Consider the following 17,708-nt stretch of genomic DNA (forward strand, 5'->3'; position numbering starts at 1 on the left):
GTGGAAAACAGAGAATCACTGTTACATTAGGAGAAGAGTATTAATAATTTAATCCTCCTTGGTTTTCTGGAAAATGTTATATGTTTGAGTGAATAAAAATTATAGATCATTGTAATACTGTTTACATTAACCTACAGAGTTTTATATAAACTCACCTTCTTTTGTAAGTTGTAGCCTAACTTTTTGCAGAGCAGGTCTAAGACATCATTCTTTTATGTTCAAGACACGAATAGGTATTGATGATTTCCAGTACATTCCCTCATGTTATCCAGGTTAATGCAGCATTAGAAAGAGAAATGGAATGTTTCAGACTGCCACCAGTCTTGAAGTAAAATGGTCCTGTGATAACCTGTTTGAATCTGTGCAAGGAATGAAAATTGCCCACTGCAGTAGTTAGTTGGTTCATAATTTTCAGTCATTCAAACATAGAACACTGCCTAGAAACCCAGGGTGGACTAATATAATATTTTAAAGGTTAAGCTATATATTCAAACTAAGAGTAATTTGACTTTTTGCCCATTGAAAAATGTGCATTGTAGGAATGAATGATTGAATGATCCTGAAAAAGCACTTATTAAGTGCTTATTATTATTCTGGATATTTGTGAATTCACTCCAAAAATTCAAAATGAGAAAGTTTATTAGGGGCACCAAAAGCACTTGGCAATTTGTTTAAAGATATAAAGATGTTCGCAAATCGATGAAAGATATAATTCCAACTTTCTCTTTGACTCAAAGAAAGTGCTTTGTTCTCACTAAAGTTACCTAATAGCTGATATGTTCCATACTTTTATTTCTTCTTTCCCAGATGTACAGACAGATGGTGACAAATGTTAATGGAAGTCATTTTCAGCTATTAACATAACATGTTTATAAAAATGCTATAATTTTCAGCACTTCTCTTCATAAAACCTTTCTTCAGTGAGCTGAAAAATCCTTATAGACGGCCATGGCTTCAACATTGGAAACAGATTGTGAAATGAAGCCTCATCAAATGCCCACTAGAATGCTGAGGGAAAGGGCAATCATTGCTTGATTCACTTAGTATTTGTCATTTTAACTACATTTATTTCCTGAGATTAACAATCATTTCTCTAGATGGCAAAGTGAGAAACCTGGCATCGTTGAGGGGAAGAAGCTTATTACATTCAAGAAGGATGCTGACTCTTCCTCAGAGGATACAAATTGAGAAGAGAAAACAATTGTTAGTGAGGTATTAATGAACTTAACAATTTAAATAGAAGCCAGGGGCAGATAATCTCTGAAGATTTATCTCCTCACCGGACAACTTTTTGTTAGACTAGGTAGAAGGGTCCTTAATATTAGGTTTTGAGAAACTCCTGTCACCACATATTTCTTCCAGTCTATACTTTCACTATCAACTGATTTTTCTGTATTCCTCTCACCCAGATCTCTTACAGAATTGGTCAAAGGTTCCCATCTTCTCCTCTGCCCTATTGGTTTTTAACACAACCACTGAACCATCCTTTAAGTTTTCTAACAGTGGGGTATAGTGGAAAGAACAATAAATTTGGAAACACAAAGACGTAGTTTAAATCTCACTTCTGACATGTATTACTTGACTTTGTGAAGTTATAAAACTTCTCTGAGCTTATATTCAAATAACCTGGTATCAGACTTGACTCAAAGGGCAATACCTCTTTAGTTCAGGTTTAATGTTGGAACAAAGTAAGATATTCACAAGTCATTGAACAGTTAATCAAAGGAGGTTTACTTTGCTATAACATGCCAAAGACATTCAATAAAGACATGGAGGTCCTTGGTTTTGCTGAACAAAGACCCCCTTCATCTCCATGTGGAGACAACCTAGTCATCAGGGCAAAGTATGGTGAAAGACATGTTGACTTGTGTGCTTTTCAGAAATTCATCAAATTGTAGGGGCCCTAACTCCATTTACCTGGAATTTTTCATGTCCTTTCTTAGGTGACCAGGAAGCTGAACCAGAGAAGCAATAGCCAATCAGGTCCCCAGAATAGCTTTAATCTCTTTTTTAGCAGAAGCTAATCCATGTTGCAAGAGGAAAAGAATATGGTCCTGGGCTACCACATTGTGGGGGGGGGGGGGGGAAGGGGCAGAATCTATGCCAGGGAAATGACAGTCAATTAGGTCCTGGGATTTCTTTGTATACCTTTAGAGAAGGATAACCCTTATCACAGAAAAGAAGGAGGAGAGGATGAGCCTAACTCATGCTGTAGAGATACACTGGTAGATATTAGTCCTATCACACTTGGGGTTCAAACCTGGATCATTTGCATCAGACTTTCCTCTGTAGTAAAGAGAATGAAGGCTCCGTTGCTTCACTATGGAAGGGGCAACATTGACACAAGAGCATGGAAGGAGAAAAGCTTTTTTCTTTCCTGTTTTGAGAAAGAACATATGTAGCTCCATGCTGTTGTGTGTGGTGAGGGGGGAGGGGGCGGGGAGAGGGGGTGTGGCAGAAGCTGAAGGAATTATAATGAATGGTGTTGCTTGCAATTCATCCAATGACCTGAGATATCTTCCCTCTCTTTGCTCTGCTTTCCATTCTCTTCCCTGGCTAGCACTTGCTCTCTCAGAGATAATTAGATTATCAGAGATATTATTGTACAAAATACAATAGTCAATTGTAACCACCCTTATGGATCAAAGTTTAATAATCCCTAAATTTCCTTAAGAGATCTATTGCTCTCTGAAAAGCTTTTATCCATGAGCTAGGCAGAAGTATTAAATGGTAACACTCTCTCCCATCTCTCCTTGTAATGGTAATGGGAATTTGAAGATCTTCCCTGCCCCTTAATGAGCCTAGGGGAATTAGAAAACCTTCCCTGATTTGAAAATCTTGCCTGCTCCCTAGTAGGCTGAATGTGGGAGGAGTTCGCTGAAGGGTGGAGCAGAGTCCACAAGAAGCTGGGGGCCAGAGCAGTTAGAGCTGGAGGGAGGAGAAGACAAACCTAGGCAGACAGCTAGGCTTGTGAGTCATGGTTTGTGGGAAGGCTAAAGGATGATGTGGCTCTCTGGGTGTGATGGTGTACTAACTTCCTTGCTACTATGATGGATTTAGCTTTCCGGTTTGGGGATTCGGTTTTCTGGTGTCTGAATAAATGTTTTGCTTTCTGTCTTCTATATGGAGAGTGCTAGATTTTGTGATTGAGCACTATGCTGGCATATTCACAGTCACTGTAGGTGCTGTGAATATTGTGTTGGCACTACACTCCTGTATGATCAGGGTCCACTATCCTTTGATCCATTGCAGGGAGAAAGGTATATACAAGGGAGAAAGATCAATACAAGATTGAGAGGAACATTCTCTATGATTCTGGAGACAAAGTGAGTCCCTTGATTAAAGAAAATGGATGTGGGACTGAAAGGGAAGAGTCTATCTGCATTATTGTTTCATCTAGTCAAGGACTATTTGGTTCTTGGTGCACACATCCACTCACTAGAGTCACATCAATGAAATATTTCCAACAATCTTGTCCTCACAAGAAGGACCCTTTCATGGCCTTGCCATTGAGTTTTCTTGTGCCCAACCACTCAGTGAAATACTTAGCAAAACTCAATGGGAGGACTTTCCAGGTCCTCTCCTTCAAGGACTCCAAACAAATGAATTGAACTCCATGAGAAGTAATAGGGGTTGCTACACTCACAGTGGGGGTGTGGCATCCATAAACCAAGTTTCAGAGTATAGTAGAGTATCCAGATCCTTACAATAAGGCATTTAGGTGGTCAGAGTTAACTGTGGTAGGGAAAGGACCTTACTGGGAGTATCACCCTTCAGAAGGGCAGTGACCTTTTCCAGAGACTCTTCTACCATTGGGCCCAGGTTTAGCCCATTCCTGTGCCCTCCCATCCTACCAAATTCTTTAGAATTTTCTGTGACAACAAATAAGAAGCTGATCCTATGAAGATAGATCCTCCAATTAGTTAAACTGAAAGAAATACAAAGTTTAAATAAGACCCAAGCACAGTATGAAATATTTTCTTGTAGTTTTTCTTCTTTTCAATGAAGTATTTACATTCTCTCTCTCGTCCTCCCATTGAAATAAAGTAGAAAGAAAACACACCCTTGTAACAAATGTTTAAAGCCAAGGAAAACAAATTTCTACACTTGCCGTGTCTAAAAATATATGTTCGTTTCTACATTTTGAGTTTTTGTTCGTCAAGAAGACTGGCATACATCATTGTTGGTTTCCTGTATTCATGTTTTGGCTATGGCATTGAGAATTTTTAAACCTTTTAAAGTTGTTTATCATTATAGTATTTCTGTTATTACATATTTTTTCTCCTGTTTCTGTAACTTCACTTAGCACTCATTCATATAAATCTTCACCATTCTTTCTGAAACCAACCCTTTCTTATAACAACAATAATAATCATGATGATGATTGATAATAAGTAAATTCAGAGACCTTTAAGGTTTACAAAAGGATTTACATATATTTTTTATCTTATCCTCATAAGGACCCTGGGATATGGGTACTATTATTATCCCTATTTCATAGATGAGGAAACTAAGGCAGATAGAGGTTAAGTCATACAATGAGAAAAGTAATTTTTCTTTTTTACTTCCTGGAGGAAAGATCATTACAGACTGTAGTCAGTAGTGGAAGGTCAGAGAGTAGGTGATATCCAACATGGGCTTTCAAGGACAGGTAGAATTTGTATGAACAAGTAGAGAAACAAAGTCAGTAGATAGAACAGTAGACCTAAAATTATCAGGAACCTCAGGGGTTCTCTTGGTCAGTGATTTCATTTCATTTTTAAAAACTGTAATTGGGAAATATTTAATGAAATAAATGAAAACATTAAAAACTGTGTCAATCTACTCTTCCCCTCAAACTCTCCAATAGGGATATTATATAGGCTCCACCAGAAAGGGAGCTTCTACTTAAGAAAATGTTTCCATTTTAAAGATGAGATAACTGAAGAAAACAGAAGTGACTTGCTCAAAGTCACACAGTTAGTGAGTGGCAAAACCAAGATTCTAACTTGGGACTTATGACTTGAAGTTCATCATTCTTTCTACTGCATTATGCTTACTCCCGATACATTATAAATATGTAGTGAATAGTTTGAGGAAAGAAAGAGGCTGAAAGCATTGATCATGCATAGGAAATGCTGAATATATTGTGTAATGGGACAAGTACCATATAATGTTGGAAAGGTAGGGAGGATCCAGGTATATTGGCCCTGATGAGCAATTCAATCATATTTGTATCTCAGAAAGATTATTCTGGTAGCAGTATGAAGAATAGATTATAGTTGGGGAGAGTGAAGGTTAGAAAATGGTTGAGATTCTTTCTTTTTTGGCCTTTTCCTCCACTTTATTTCATACTCCCACCACACCACCACGATAATGACTTCTTCTTAATTTAAACTAAAAGCCATTAGGGGTTCTGGAAAGGTGTGTGTGTACTGGGGGGAGGGAGAACGGTGTCACAGCCTGAGGTGTTTGGGGGGGGGGGAGGAGACAAGTCAGCGGATGGTCTTGAAGTTGCTGGCTGCCTGAAGCTGCAGTTGATAGGCCATAGAGTGGATCTTGAAGCCATACAGCCTGGGCACAAATTGGTTGGCAGGCTGTTTGGGCCTGTACTCAGGATGCATCATGAAGAGCATGTGAGGAAAGCCAGTGCCAAAGGAAGCACCGTCTGTGTGGTGGGGCCTGGACGACTTGGGGGTATAAACATCCATGCCCTTGGGGCAGTACAGCTTCACCATGGCCTCGCCTGGTATGTCTGACAGTTCAAAGGGTAACATGGGCTGGTTTCCACAATATACACGGGGACAATAGACAAAGTCTCCCTGCTGGCATTTTTCGGATATCTGGGCGATGCCACGGTTTGTGAGGCTGTAGCGAGCATGAGTCAGTCCATACAGCATCTCAGCTGCCTGCTCAATCAGGTCCCTCTGGTTGTGGGGGGGGGGGAACTCCTCATCAGGTTCATGTCGAGGATCATGTCCAGTGCCTGCCTATAGGGGGGCACCTGTTCGTTGAGCCCTGTGAGGTTGAACTTGTCTTGGATATAGTGTTCATCCACCTCACAGAAGAATTCATTGCCACGAATCCCACAGAACCATGAGATCCATGATACTTCCTCTGAGCTACTCATTTTTACGTCGGCTACTGGGCCAGGGCTGGGGAGGGAGAGGGAGAAGTTGCTCCCAGGCGCGGTGCCGGCAGCAGCAAAGCCTCGCAGCGAAGGCCGTGGACCCGGCCGTGGCAGGCCAAGAGATTATTTCAGTGTTACTAGAAAAAGGTGATATAAATTAGTACATATACTAAGGTATGGTCAGTGGGAATAGAGAAGACAGTGCCTGGCATATAGTAGGTGTTTAATAAATGTTTATGGATTGATTGATTGGAGAACTTAAAAAACAAACATTTTTCATGGGGAAGGAGAACTGTAATTTCATTTGCTTATGAATCCTCATTTGTGATTTCCATTGTGGAGCAGATCAGTAAATTATCTGTAATTTATAATTTTTATAGAATTGCCTGAGGACACTGAGAAATTAATGATTTGCACATAGTCACATAGCATGCCTCAGAGGTATGACTTCAACTCAGTTCTTTCTGTCGCTGACTGGCCCTCTATCCACTATGTTATACTGCCATCTTATGGAGATGTTATTATAAAATCAATAGAATTTGGTAACGGAATAGATAAAAGAAGTAAAGGAGAGGGGGTAAATCAAAGAGAACCTCATTTTTGAATAAGGGAGTCTGGATGAAGGGTGGTGGTGGAGTCAGGAGGAACTTCCCCCCAAGGGCAAAAAGCAAATACTAGTTGGATTAGCAGAACACATTCTCTATTTTTGTTTTATATTACTGGTGGGCTACAGAGGCAAGAATGAGTTTGGCAAGATTAATGTAAGATATCACCATTATTCAACTTTTCCTTCTGGCAAGTTGTATGATTACATTTTTTAAAATCCAGATAAGACATTGAATATTGTTTTTTGATAGATAATTACATGTGATTAAATAAGAAACCTTCAAATCATTCCCTTGTGATGAGACATATAACCAGGGATATCATGGGGATCAAATGAGATAATGATATAAAACACTTTGTGAACTTGAAACTACTATATAAACACCAGTTATTATGATCATCACTGTTATTATTAATTAGCCTCCAGTCTAGTGATGACTTCATTCCTTAAGCATTCTATTGTATTCTTGCTGAACCCAGGCAGTGTTTTTAGAGCAATACATGCATTGGCTGGTAAAAATTTAACTATCCTGTATGGGGTGGGTGATGTGTGTGAGAGGGGAGTAAGTATATACTCTATGTTTCATCTGCATCGTTAATACCTTCTTTTTTGCTTTTTTTTTTGGAAGGCAATTAGGGTTAAGTGACTTGCCCATGGCTAGTTTTGTGTTAAGTGTCTGAGGCCAGATTTGAACTCAGGTCTTCCTGACTCCAGGGCCGGTGCTGTATTCACTGCTCCACCTAACCTCCCCTGTTAATCCCTTCTTAAATCTATAAATCAACAAAACAATAAATTGAACTCTGGTTTGTAGTAATTGTCCATTTTTGGGGTATAAGTACTCCTACTGAGAAAAAATTTAGCAATCAGTTCTCACAAGCTGCTCAAAGCTGGTCTCAACATTTCCCCTGTGTGTAACAAATGCACTTTAGGAGAATCATTGTTATTTTCACATTAGTAAATCTATCAGGGTGGGGGAACCTGTTGCCTCAAGGCCACATGTGACCTACTAGGTCCTTGGGTGTGGCCTTCTGACTGAGTCCAAGTTTTACAGAACAAACTCTTTTTTTTTTAAGGGGATTTGTTCTATAAAGTTTGGATTCAGACTTAGGTGGCCACAGGTTCCCCAACGCTGGCATCTAAACTATGAGCCATATGTAGTACCAATAAAATATTTATTGACCATGACTAAATATTCCTGCATGGTGCTCGATCACAAAATATAACAGGCTCTCCATATAGAAAACAGAAGCAAAACATTTATTTAGATACCATAGAACCAAATCCCAACACCAGTAAGCTGATTCCATCATAGTAGCAAAGAAGTAAATAAGCCACAATGGCACAGAGAGCCGCAGCATTCTTTAGTCTTCCCACAAACCAATACAGGACCAACTATTGGTCAGGAACCTGACTGAACTCCTTACCTGAGCATCCTTTCTCTCCTATCATCTATCTGGCTCAGACTCCCAGCTTCCTGTGGGCTCTTTCCCACCCTTCAGCAAATTCCTTCCATCGAAGGCTCCATGTGTCATTCTGCCTGTTAGGGGGCACAGTTTATTTTCAAAGCAGGAAAGGTCTTCAAATTCTTCTAGGCTTATTTAGGGGCAGGGAAGATCTTTAAATTCCCATTACCATTACAGTTCCCTCAAGATCTTTCATGTCCCTTACATAGCAAAAATACATTAACAATACATTTCATTACATAGATTAATGAGACTTTAGGGATAGCTGGTAAGGTAAGTGGTGTCAACAGAAGTTTGCAACAATATAACAGGATAACAGAAAATAAGCACATAAAATATATCTTAGGGTGGGGGCTTGGGCAAAGCACCTCATCCTTTCACCCTCAAGTGAATGGGACTCAAAATCTTGGGGTAAGGAGTGAAGGTCTCATCTCCATAGGTACTTCTAGCTGAAATAGGATGTAGAGCTGTCCCTGCCCCAAGAGGTCCCATTCAAAAGGTCAGTTCTTTAGTTGGCATCTGGAGCTCGGTTGATGCCAGGTCCACGGTTGGCACATCGCAGTCATGGAAAGGGGGTGGCATACAGCTTAAGCAATCAGGCATCGGCAGGTGGATAGTAGTGAGCCTGCAGGAAAGAAATCTTGCAAACAAATTTAACAGACAAAAAGCCAAAAGGAGACACATATAGAGTCAGCCATGCTTCTGGAGTCCATGAACTCACTATCATAGCCTCATTCACAGTAGAATAGATGTCATTGTCCTCCTTGTTCTGCTCCAACAGCTTGATATATTATTACAAGTTCAGCACACTTCTACCTATTCCAGCACTTTCTTTAATCTGAGTCTCCCTGAAGGTTTGACAAACTTGGATACAATGGTTCAGGAAGATCAGTAGGGGGCAGTTCTCACTTCTCTAATCTCCGTCTAATATCAAGTCCATTTTCTCGATATATTTTGTGTAGTTCATTAGTTGGAATATGATCAATTTTTCCAAAATCTACTCCTGCTCTCAACAGAGCAGTAAACAATTCTTTCCCTGGCAATCTATTCTGACGTTGAACCCACTATTTACTCTTCTCCCTTGAGGAAATTTATCATTTTCCCATTCTCCTAAGTCACTTAGCTGTGAAATTTTATCCAGCACCTCTGAAAGAGGGTGTCCTATTTCACCAATTAGTAGAGTCAGAAGTAGGTGCTTATAAGCAGGAGGAGCCATCTTCACCATGATATTTCTATGAGGAAATGCTAAGGGGACATCATGATATGTATCTGCATCTCCAAATGATAGCAATTTTCATTACTTCTTTCAAATTTATCATGCAGTCTCTAAGCAAATGTCAGCGTGTATCTCCGCTAGGCCACAGATAATCAGTGGGATGCATCTTATTGCATCCATCAGCAGCTAAAGCTAACAGATTAATCATAGTGTTACCTCCTTCCATATGAAAATCTCTCAAAGCTTGCTGGACAAAAGAATTCTGACAAATACTTATACATTTCAAGCAGTTCACATTATCTACTGATACTCCTCCAGATCCTTCATCAAAGATTCTCACCATCCAAGACACTAAGGATTCTCCCATCCTTTGGGTGAATCCACTGAAGATATCAGTAATCTCTTGTTTAGTGAAATCTTCAATTACCTCCCTGAACACTGTTTGACCTCCATGATTCTCCTGTTTTCTTCTCAGTATAAGGTGAGCTTCTGCCCTTGTAAAAACTTTGTCACGAAACAATGTATCACTCAACATTGCATCATTTGCTACCAATGTACCCTCCTGGGAGTCGTCATAGCAACTAGGCTCAGTCGCTACCAAAGCTGTATGAACTTTCCTCTGGTTTCTTTTTCTCTTATTTTTCTGAGCCGAATTCACAACAGCCCTCTCTTCTACCATCTGAGACCCTCCAGCTCTCTCTTCTTCCACCTGAGATTCTCCAGGTTGCTCTTTTAAAGGACAGCTTACATGCTGGCAAAAAGCCAACTCTTATAGCAACTTGTCTCTGCTTTTACACATAATACAGTAACCTGTTAGTAAAACCCAGCCCCTTTCACACACTGCCTGCAGCTCTCTCCCAAGTTTTATTGGTATTCTTTGCAAACGTTTCTAAATCTCTAGGTTTCCCCTGTTGTAGCCTCTGTTCCAAGTTTTCACAGAACCCTGTACTTTTATACCACTCCCTTGCTAGGGAGGTATAAGGTAAATCCTCCCATCTGGGGATAGCCATTTCTTCTTCTAAATCCTTCCTGCTTCCAGATGAAGGTCTGATACCTTGCAATCCCATTCTCATTGCCAAATGTAGCACCAGTACAATATTTACAACACTGACCATGACTATAAATATTCCTGGATGGTGCTCGATCACAAAATATAACAGGCTCTCCACATAGAAGACAGAAGCAAAACATTTATTCAGATACCAGAGAACCAAATCCCAACATCAGTAAGCTGATTCCATCATAGTAGCAAAGAAGTTAATAAGCCACAACAGCACAGAGAGCCACAGTATCCTTTATCCTTCCCAAAAACCAATACAGGACCAACTATTGGTCATGAACCTAACTAAACTCCTTGCCTGAGCATCCTCTCTCTCCCACCATCTATCTGGCTTGGACTCCCTGCTTCCTGTGGGCTGTGCTCCACCCTTCGGCAAACTCTGCTTAAAGGAAGTTGGCTTTTGAAGTTTGTTGTAGGTACTGTCTTTCTAACTCAGCTTTGCAGACCTAGTGAATTTGAAATAGGATCCATTCACCACTAGTAGCAAAGCTGTGGTGGGAACTATATCTGTTAATCATATCCTTTAAAGCCTATTGTGAATAAAGTTATTTTTCTTGAATTTTATAATCCCCAATTTCAATACATTCCATTTGTTATCTTGAATCTCTGCACTGGGTTGAGCTAGGTCTGACCCAGAACAAAATATAGTTGGTGTTATCTTCCCTTTCTTAAACTTGTAACCCTGTCATGGTAATTTCTTACTCTTAAATATTTCCTAGTGTTCTGCATGTATAATGGGAAACTGGTTAATGTGGGCCAACTGTGCAAAGTCCCTTGTTATGCAAAGGAAGTTGTCTAGAAAACAGAATGCCCAAGAGGAAGTAAGGTCCAAGGAATCTGAAAAGATAGATTGGGGTCTGGATGTTTACAGCTTTAAAAGTTAAACAGAGGAATTGGTAGAAAGTCAGTAGAGGGGATTTAGTAGGAGAATGACCTGATTATTCCTGTGCTTAAGGAAAACTATTTCAACATTAGTACGTAAGGTGATTTGTCTGGAGTGTTGAAAGACTAGAGGCAGAGAGACCAATGGGGATGCTATAGTTATAGTCTATGTGATAAATGAGGAAGACCTCAACTAAAGTGATGACTATGTGAATGAAAATAAGTAGTTGAAGTAAGAGATGCTGTGGTTTTAGAATTAGTAAGATATGGCAACCAACTACAGATTTTGGGTGATAAAGTGAGAGGAGTTGGGGATAACACCAAATGATAATTTGACATATACAATGTAATTTATATGTATTTCGAAGATAATTCTATAATTTCTTTATATGGGGTCTGATCAGTATTTTGGAGGTGTCCCTTGTTTTAACATGACAAAAGGATTATAATGGTAGAAAATTTAGGCTACCCACCTGCCATTCCTTGCCATTGACCTAGCCCATTTGACCAGTCCATTTTCCCCTATCATATATTTCCCTTATAATATTTTTAATTCTGTTCTTTGAAGTTCCTTATTTCTTATACATTATAGCCTGCTCACACCTATAATCTGTCTCTCATTTGCTCTTTATGTGACATTCATTTGAGATCTTTGGAGATTGTTGTATTAAATATCCCATAGCAATATATAAACAGTGGTAAGGGGTAAAATAATAGGATTTTAGGGGTGGCCAGGTGGCTCAGCGAGTAAGAGCACCGGCTCCAGTGTCGGGATGACCTGGATCAAATCTGGGCTCAGATACTCAGCACCACACCCAGAAATAACTGGCCGTGTAACCTTGAGCAAGTTACTTAACCCTGATTGCTTTAAAAAAAAAAATAATAGGATTTTGAAAGGTAGGCCATTGTTTCTGGGAGAAGTTTAGTGTCATTAAAGGAACTTTGCAGTTACTGAAGGCAATTCAAATTATTCTCCTCCTCTAGTTTACTTCTAGGCTCAACTCATCCACTTATTTTGCCTATGCCAGTTAGATATAGCTCTATAGGGAGTCCATCCAACTACATGTCATGATCTGGGCAATAAACCTTCTTTAGCTATTTGGTTTTTCTATGTGGGTGGTCAGGGCAAACTCTTTTGAGTAGTTATAGGGCTAGAAGACATCATCATCCACAGAGAATTAGTTTTCAAGTAATGCTCTGCAATAGATGTCTTCCATCACTGTGGTGATAGCCTTGGTAATGTTCATGATCAGAGTCATGGAAGAAATTTATCTTTGCTGTTACACATTTCAAGAATGATGAATGATTTTGATTTATGAATTAAAGATACCTTATTGGAAGAGAGCCCTCAACTCAATCTTTTTTTAAAAAAAATCAATAGACAATAAGCATAGGGGGATCCTTTATCCTGTCTATCTTTGAGTTAATTGTATAATGACAAAATTGCAGTCCCGTGTGAGACATCACTTATGAAACCTTGTCTGTGCCCTACTAATAAAATCTTCAAGGGTGCCCTTGATATGGGGAAGTAGGCATATAGATCAGTAGTTGTTCGTATTTTAGTGGTTGCCTTTTTTGTTATTTCAAGGCCTAAAATACCATCTACATATATAAAATCCTTCATATATTGTAAATTCATCCCTCAATATCCTCAGAATTATATTACCTCAAACACAGATCTAATCTATCCAATCTAATCCAACAAATATTTTATTAAATATTTCTATGTGCCAGGCACTGTGCTAAGTGCTGGGAATACAATTTATGATAAGAAAAAAGATAGTCCCTGCTCTCAAGGACCTCACTTTTCTAGTGTCAATATTGTGAATATTTCCCAATATCAACTTCACCCTCAAATAGAAAAACTGATAGAAAAAAAAAACACACACACACATCAAAACCCTGTAACAAATAAGCAGTCAAGAAAGGTGAACCTATAAATGGTCATGTCCAAAAATGTATGTCTGTTGCTTTACCTTGAATCTATCACCTCTCTGTCAAGGGGAAGATAACAGGCTTCATCAAAGACCACCTAGAGACAGGGTTGGTCATTGCATTGATTAAAAGTTGCTTTTGTTTACAATGTTGTTTCATGGTTCAAAATTGTTCTCTTATCTCCGCTCATTTTATTCTGCATGAGTTCATACCACCTGGGATTATTTGCAATAATCTTTTTTTTTTAATTTCTTACAATACAGGAATATTCTAGGACATTCACATACTACAATTTGTTTGACTATTCTTAAATTTCTGGGAATCCCCTCAGTCATATGCTTTTACTTTTTTCTCTTTTAATACTCGCTATAGCAATAGGAATTTTGTTTGACTTGCCTTTCCAATACTATCTTCCTTCTTAAACTATGCCATTCCCCTCTTCTTGTCCTCCCTTGTTTCTCTTTCAAGTTGACTGCATTGCTACACCAAATTGTTTAAAGTGTGTGTGTGTGTGTGTGTGTGTGTGTTGTGTGCTCACATGTGTGAATGCACGTATGGCAAAACCCTATGTTATAAGAGTGAGGTTCATTTGATGGCATTAACTCCCAATCATTCCTTCATGTTTATATACCTTTCTTTTTATAATCTCCATTACAAGAACTATAACAAACTCCACCCCTTGTTTCTATTTTCTACACTAATGTATGCCTAGCACGCTATCTCCCCCCACCTCACCCCATTCTCTTTGCAGGAGGACAGTGAAGTTGAACATGCACATTTTTCTGGCCTGTGGTTTGAGCTTTAGCTTTTGCTAGGACCTGGAACTTAAATTTGACTTTACCTTTATTAGCCACTGGATGTCACTACTACTCACAAAAAAATTTCTTGGGCACTGGGGAATACTATTTATTTAATCAAATATGTTGTTATTCTCTGTATCTTTTGTAGTTTGTTTTTTCTTCCCCCTTGTTCCTTCCATTTCTGCCTTCCTTTTGCTTTCTTCTTCTTCTTTTTTTTTGCCCAGATAGGAGGCTTTCCAAAGTTTACTTCTTCCAGAATCTTTATGGTCCTAAAGATGACAAAAATAGATGAGCTATTATTAATTAATCAGATCTGCAATTCAATCAGTAACATTTAATCAATAAATATTTATTGAGTACAAGGTTTGAATAAGTTACTTTTCTCAATGTTGGGGACATAAGGAAAAATATGATATGGTCTCTGTCATTATGGAGTTTATAATCTAGAAGAGGAAGTAAAGCATATATACAAATAACCATACCACTAGGTCTACTTTGAAAATGTGGAATAGATGTTCACTGTGCTATTAGAGTTTAGAGGCCTCAAATTTGTCGATGCATTTGGGGGGGGGTGTCTATCCCAAGCATACGAAGACTTCCCCTGGCAGAATAGGCAGATGGGAATATTTTGTTCCAATGGCCATGAAAGCAGCTGAAGCAGGCTCTGGAGCACTTAGAGCTTGTTTATACATGGAAGATGCCAAGATCATCCACTAAATCCTGGGCCATCACTAGTGGTCTTGCCTTTGTCTTGTCACTAGACATCGATGCCTGAGAAAGAGAGAGTGATGCTGATGACTTTGTGGAACTTTGCCTCACTTAAATCCTATTTATGCACAAGTTAAGACATCACCCTCTGATATCAATGGTCCCTTTGAAAATGAAGGATGAACAACAAAAAGTTCAGAGGAACAAGGAATAGATCACTTCTATGTCGGGTATCTGGTCTTTGTGAAACAAAATAGAGATTTAAATAATGGAAATATTAATGGACTATACGATCTTAGAATAAACTTGGAATTTGAATTTGAGACCATTATTAATAATGAAAGGCACCAAGAGATAACGGATAGAGTGTTTTAACTTTAAAGTGAAAAGGGCTGGGCTTAGTGTCCTGCTTCTGACACATACTGGAGGTGTGACCCTGGGCAAGTTACTTATTTTTCAGTGCCCCAGGTTATTCTCTAAGGCTGTAATTTGCAGAAGTTGCCAGTCTGCATCTAATAAAGGGCACTCACTAGATGTGACAATGAAATGACATGACAATGAAATCATAAATCTGTATCCAAAATAAACTGACACTAGGGGCGGCTAGGTGGCGCAGTGAATAGAGCACCAGCCCGGCCCAGAGTCAGGAGAACCTGAGTTCACAACTGGCCTCAGACACAACACAAAACTATCCGTGTGATCTTGGGCAAGTCACTTAACCCCTATCACCCTACCTTCCCCCCTCCAAAAAGCAAAAAACAAAAACAAAATAACTGACATTTATGTAACTGAAGAACAGGCCCCACATGTGTAGTGAGGATATACGTGTGGCAAGGGTATGTATTTGTGTGACTCAAAAGGAGACACAATAGACATAAAATAACCTCTTCTCCACCTACCCTTCCACCTAGCCACAAGGGGAAGCAGGAGTTTGGAGTCAGAGGCTGCTCTGCTCTCCTCAGAGAAGGAGGCATGTACTGGACTAGAAGTATATCTATCTGCTCCCTTCAGTACTAGTAATCTAGGCGATATGATTGGGTTCCATCCAAATTCAGATCTCTTTGTCATTTGGGCGGGGGGGTAAGCTCTATATTAGAGGATTTTCCCCACTAAATACCAGCTCCACATTGAACGACATGGAGCATAGCGAAAAAAAAACAAAACCCCACTTATCCAAATAGGTAGCAAAATAGAAAATCAGTGAAGGTATACATAGAAGAATATACCAGACAATACGGAGTGAAAGAGCTCTCCCCTTGGGAACAAGATAACTTAGCTCAATCAAGAGAGACTATTCTGGATCTCACCCATGGGAAAACGTACCTAAGTTTCTACAGGAGCTAGCTGAGAATAGGGATATGATAGAGACTGGTAGATCCTCTCATGTCATGAGGGTTTCCTGAAGTAGGGTTGGCTTCTTACATCTTCTCTCTTGAATCTAGAAGCCAGAAGTCCCAAAGGACTCAAGGACTGGGGAATCATAAAGAAGGCTCAAAGCTTGAATGAATGTACTAAAGGAATTCACCTTGAAGAGTCCCCAAGGGAGATTGGCTAGGGCTGGAGCTCTCTCAACTCTTACCAACTCCACCCCACCCCTCCCACACAGGACAGGGAATCCATCTCCATCAATAAAGAGAGTGTTCCATACAAATGGGTTTTGGGATGGGGTTACATTTATATAGTACCTTCAGGTATGAAAAGTACTTTACATACATCAGTCGCCTCTTTTGAGCCTTACTTCATGAGGTAACTACAATATTATAGATATTTTTTCTCATTTTACAGCAAAAGTAACTGACTCATAGGATCATAGTATTTAAACTGATAAGGAATTTAGAAATTTAACTTTTTTTCATTTTGGAAATGAGGAAAGTGAAGCCCAGAGGATTGAAAAGGATCAAGGTCAAATAATGAGTTGGGAGCAAAACCTAAATTTGAAAGCCTCATCTTTTGATTTCAAATCCAGAGTTCACACCTCTAGACTATAAATAGGCTATTAAAATTTTGAAAATGAACTTTACCAAAAAAGTTTGTGAAAACTTCTCCTGCAAACAAGACATGATTAAAAGTCAGTAGGAATATAGTTGTTAAGTACCTTGAGTTCTGGGAAATTAAATTTTGTAATCAAAGAAGATAGACATAGACTGGAACACTTTCTTTCTAGTTCCATACTCTCATTTTTTTTTTTGAGTAAGGCTTTAAATTCAATTTGTGTTGACTACAGGTCTGCTCTCTTCAAGGGGTGCCAAAAGAAAGAACAATTTTATTTTTTGTATAACAGGCAGTCTTACATCTCAGTTGATGCCAAGAAACAAGGTCACACAGGTGATATGGCTAAGTGCCCAGTGCAATCAAAGGCCCTGGAGGTAGAGTGAAAAATTTAATTATAAGCCCAATTTTCCTAGTAACTTCTTGACTAAATAATTTATCAATGTGTGCACATGTTGCCAAGGGTGATTTTAGAATGTCTAAATGAATGCAACCCACCTTTTGGTACCTAGTCAAAATTTTGGATATAGAGCAAAAGGTGATGGGAAGGTGATGTCTATAATTAAATCAGTCTTATCTCAAGAATTCGTTAAATTTTAATAAAAAAAAATCTGGGAGTGGAAGACCCTCAGGGTTTCTGGGGGAAAAAAAGGGACAATATGTCCCTCCCCAAACACCACCTAATGGTTATTGTTCAGACCCAGATGATTCATAGTGAATGTAAATAGTAAATGTTAATCTTCATGAATTCAAACCCAGCCTCAGATGTTTACTAGCTGTGCAACCTTGGGAAACTCACTTAACCCTGTTTCCCTCAGTTTCCTCATGTGTAAAATGAACTGGAGAAGTAAATGGCAAAACACTTCAGTATCTTTGCTAAGAAAACTCCAAATGGGGTAGGGGTGGCCAGGTGGCTCAGCGAGTAAGAGCACCAGTTCC

At 39.2% G+C, this 17,708-nt stretch overlaps 1 pseudogene; it reads right to left on the reverse strand.

Moving 5' to 3' along the window:
* Positions 1-5,353: 5,353 nt before the first annotated feature.
* Positions 5,354-6,109, reverse strand: LOC138165521 (casein kinase II subunit beta pseudogene; annotated as a pseudogene).
* Between the last annotated feature and the right edge of the window lie 11,599 nt (positions 6,110-17,708).

This window comes from Petaurus breviceps, unplaced genomic scaffold (assembly GCF_028583685.1).
Source record: "Petaurus breviceps papuanus isolate PSGF00001 unplaced genomic scaffold, PetGlider_PUasm1.0 213, whole genome shotgun sequence".
Taxonomy (NCBI): domain Eukaryota; kingdom Metazoa; phylum Chordata; class Mammalia; order Diprotodontia; family Petauridae; genus Petaurus; species Petaurus breviceps.